Raw genomic sequence first — 4,356 nt, 5'->3', positions numbered from 1 at the left:
TTTCGTCAGGTCCAGCGCATTTGTTGTTCTTCAGCCCTGCAATGGCTTGCCAGAGTTCAGAGTAAAGTGGTGGGGTGTCCAAGTGCATGGTTGGTGGCAGGTCTGGCCGATTATCGAGGATATGTGGGTCAGCAGGGTTGGTGTGGTTGAAGAGACTCAAAATGATTTGCCCAAAGGGCAAGAATCTCGTGGCGGTCCTTGAGGAGCATGGACCCGTCAGCTGATCGGACTGGGGCAATCGCCAGTTTCCTGGGGTCGTACAATGCTTTTAAGGCATCGGAAAAGCCTTGAGTGTTATTGCAATCTGCCAGGTTCTGGATTTCTTGCACCTTTTGCACCCATCAGGTGTTCTCCATAGTCCGGAGCGCTCACTGGGTTTCTGCTCTTGCAGAAGAAGGAGTGAAGGAGGTTATAAGGGTGGGAGATCCAGGGCATGACAGGATAGCTTTGTGGGCTTCATGCTTTGTTTTTAGGAGTGACAGTATCTCGGCTGAGTTACAGTCAAACCAGTCCTGGTGATGTTTCCTTAATTGGCCGAACGCCTCTAAGGCTGCGTTATAAATAGCCTGGCGTAAAGCTGGCCAGTCGGCTGATTCTTCTGGGATCTTGTTGAGGTTTTCAGCAAGGAGCTGTCGGAGGTTATCTTTAGTGGTGTGGCTGTTCAGCGCTGTGCAGTTGAATTTCTTGTATGAGGCTGTCCTCGGGCTACGGGGGTTGAATGCTCATGAGTAGATTGGATCTGACCATGAGGTGGTCAGTCCAGCACTCAGCTCCTCTCATAACACGGGTGGTAAGGACATCTTGTCTGTCCTTTTGACGGATGATCACATAGTCAATGAGATGCCAATGTTTTGAGCGTGGGTGCTGCCAGGTGGTCTTATACCTGTTCTTCATCTGGAAGATGGTGTTAGTAGTGACCAGCTGGTGCTCTGCACAGAGGGAGAGGAGTCTGAGCCCAAGCCCGTTATGGTTCATTTTCCTCACACCATGCTGGCCGATGACTTTACTCCATACTAGGGATGGCTCGATACCATAATTTTGGCTTCGGTACGATACCAGAATGTAATACCTCGGTATCGATACTAAATCGATACCATAGGTGACAAATAACCAGTCTCAAAAGATAAGTGAATTTAGAACAGTTTTATTAAATATAATAATAATAATAAAAACATTAATATCTTAATAACTTTGTATCAAACTAACAAAAAACCTACAGGGAACATAGGTTACATTTTGATGTTGGAGAAAAAAAAAATAGGCTAACTGAAGTAATAAGTGAAATATGAAAATATTTGAAAATATGAAAAATGAAAATATATTCAAATCTTCTTATCTTCCCGGTAGGCAAATAAAATGTCTGGTCTACCGGGAACATAGGTTACATTTTGACTGAGTTTGAAGAAAAAAAATACAACTGAAGTTGTGCAATTAAGGCAATAAATATTGCTTTATTGTAAAGTGTTATTCTAACAGTCAAAATAATATTCAAAATCACATTATTATTTCTCTCTCTCTCTCAGATTGTTTTCAGATTTCAGACTCAACCAAAGAAAAAGCATGAAATAAATCTCTCTCTCTGTTGCTTCTTATTAGCGGTCGACAGCGCGGCAGAAATATTCCCTTCATATCATTGATACTAAAATTAATATAGCAAAATTATTGCTCAATTCATATCCAATTAATATTCGATTGTATGAAATGCAAGTGCATATATTATGTAACCAAAACTTCACTGATTCTAGCGTGTCTCACATGCACGTTTGATCTTACTGTATCACATCTGTATGTGCGTTGATCAGTTGTAAATAAAAGTTCAAATTAAATCTGAATTTATGAATGATGCACTCACCTGAAAAGATCAGGATGAGCAAGCGACAAGTGCTTAAAATGGTTTGATGTGTTGTCTGTGGAAGCGCATGATTTATAGCAACGCTTGCATACAGGTGCAGTAAGGTCAGTTCCTTCACCTTTCTCATCTGTTTTGTATCCAAAGTAATGCCATATTTCACTTCTACTGTTCTCTTTATTTATTAATTTCGGGTGCGTTGATAGAGTTTCATCTGTTTGATCCATCGCGTTGTTCTGTTGTCACATTTGACCGGTTGCGCAGCAATTTGGGAAGCACTGCCACCTACAGGTACATTTCGCAACTGCAGCGTATGAAATACCGAATTAAGCAAAATTATGATATCGTACCGTTTGAAATATAATATATACCGGTATTTTTCCAGTACCGGTATACCGCACATCCCTACTCCATACCAGGTGCTCCGGACGCACTCTAGCATTGAAATCTCCCATGAGTATGAGCCTGTCCATAGCCGGGGTTTTCTGTAAGATGGCATCAAGAGCTCTATAGAAATCCTCTTTGATGTTGTGCTCGGCATAAAGAGTTGGAGCAAATGCACTGATGAGAGTGGCGAAGCGTTTCTTTGCCAGAGGAATGCACCATGTCATCAGTCTTTCATTGATGACGATAGGGGATTCCGGAATGTGTTGCAGCAGTTTAGACTTCACAGCAAAGCCAACTCCATGGTTACGACGAGTGCCTTCGGTGACCCCCTTCCAGAAGAAGGTGTACCCTGCACCAGTCTCTGTCAAGGAGTCCTCCCCATGTAGTCTGGTCTCGCTAAGAGCTGCTATATTGATGTTATATCTTGCGAGCTCCAGGGCCACCAGTGCTGTCCTGCGGTGGGGGCTGTCAGGAGTTTTGGCCAGGTCCAGCAGTGTGCGAATGTTCCACGAAGCAATGCTTAGCTTAGTTTTCAATTAATTTTTTCGGCCGCAAGGTGGGATGCTCCGACGATTGCGGCTTACCGTCCGGAGTGTGGGGAGCAGACAAGTTTTTGACCACGTTTTCCAGGTCCTTCCCCATCACAGGGGTGAGCAGTGTGGGGCTGCTCAGTCACAGTGGAAGCTGCCAAAAAGATGAAAATTTAGAGGTTAGGGTTCGGGACAGCCACCTCTCAACTGAAAGTACCAAATAAATGAAGATTTTATATATATATATATATATATATATATATATATATATATATATATATATTTATTAAGCTTACTAATATTTTAAATATTATTGTGGGTTTCAATAGATAATAGAAGGATCTTAGTAAACATCTAAGATTCTAAATTTTAAATGCTTTTTAAATGTGTTTTTTGGTTGTGGGACAGCAGTTTGCACCAATTCTGTAGAATGGCCCATAAAAGAAATATCACACTTAGGGTTACACTCTTCTGAATATCAAGCATGAAACTGTTTGAATAAACCGTGCAGAATGATGAAGATGATGATCGTGTGCTCAGTTCTCTTTGTACTTTCTGAGTGTATTTGACTAAACAAATGATACGTGAGTGTTGTGATTGACTGTTCTTCATGCTATTGATTTGTTTGTTTGACATTTAAAATCTACCTTAGTGATTTGGATTGAAAATCAAAAGATCATATTAATTTGAACAATGAATTAATATTGAACAATAATTATTGTCATATTAATAAAGCTCAACTTGACTTGACTTGAAATTACAGTACACACAGAGATTAGCATTAGCAGTTTCAAGTACTTTTAGGACTGTTTGAGCCTTTTGATGTACCGTAGTGTTGATAGGCGTGTAGTGCGCCATCTTTTCTTCAGTTCATGTTATCAACACTATAAGTAAGACGTGATAATAGTAGTGGAAATTTCAATTTAAAGTATCTTTGTTGTTATCGCTCTAAAGTTCTGTCTATTGAGATATTTTGTGAACGAACACAAACAACGCAACGCTTTCAGTGTCGCTCCGACGCTCAAGAGCAGCTGCTGTACAGATGAACTGACAGGAAACACATCTGAATAGCTTAGTTTACATCCAAAGATGCAAATATAACTTATGCGCAAAACTGGAATATTGCATAAAACATTTGCGAATAAAGCAGTTTCCATCCAACGAGTCAAAGAGAACAAAATCGTCACTTCCTAAAAGACCGGCAATAAATACCACTAAGAGAAGTGGAAAAAGCCACTAAATTGAATAATTTCCATTTATAATAAATTACTTGCGCCTCAGAGCAAGCTGACGAAACAAATGCGGTCATTGCTTTCGGAGGCGGATGCTGCTGTTTGGGAACGCAATCATGTAAAACAATTATACAGAAATACTTTGACGAGACTTTGCTCAGGCATTTCAGAATGATCATAACGATTTTTCAGATGCTGTGAACGTGATCGTTCCGCTGGTTAGTCAAGTTATCCCGTCCCATCGCGCAGTCACATTAATTTTTGATGCGCATGGAGGAATTTATTTGGTAAATGTGTTTCCATCGTAGTTTATGTGCATTTTTTCTTATCGGATAAAAAGTTTATCCTACTCAATGGT

At 40.4% G+C, this 4,356-nt stretch overlaps 1 protein-coding gene across 1 annotated transcript in view; it reads right to left on the bottom strand.

The window, feature by feature from the left end:
- Positions 1-2,786: 2,786 nt before the first annotated feature.
- The window catches only part of LOC306856066 (nuclear pore complex protein Nup54-like), a 12,863-nt gene continuing 11,293 nt past the window's right edge, over positions 2,787-4,356 (bottom strand). The window contains exon 15 of the transcript XR_013782973.1: positions 2,787-2,920. The gene's annotated coding sequence lies outside the window, so the exon portion shown is untranslated. The remainder of the gene's footprint in view (positions 2,921-4,356) is intronic.

This window comes from Barbus barbus (genome assembly GCF_936440315.1).
Source record: "Barbus barbus genome assembly, chromosome: 36".
Taxonomy (NCBI): domain Eukaryota; kingdom Metazoa; phylum Chordata; class Actinopteri; order Cypriniformes; family Cyprinidae; genus Barbus; species Barbus barbus.
Note: the sequence above shows the minus strand (reverse complement) of the source record. Positions and strands in the feature narration are given on the sequence as shown.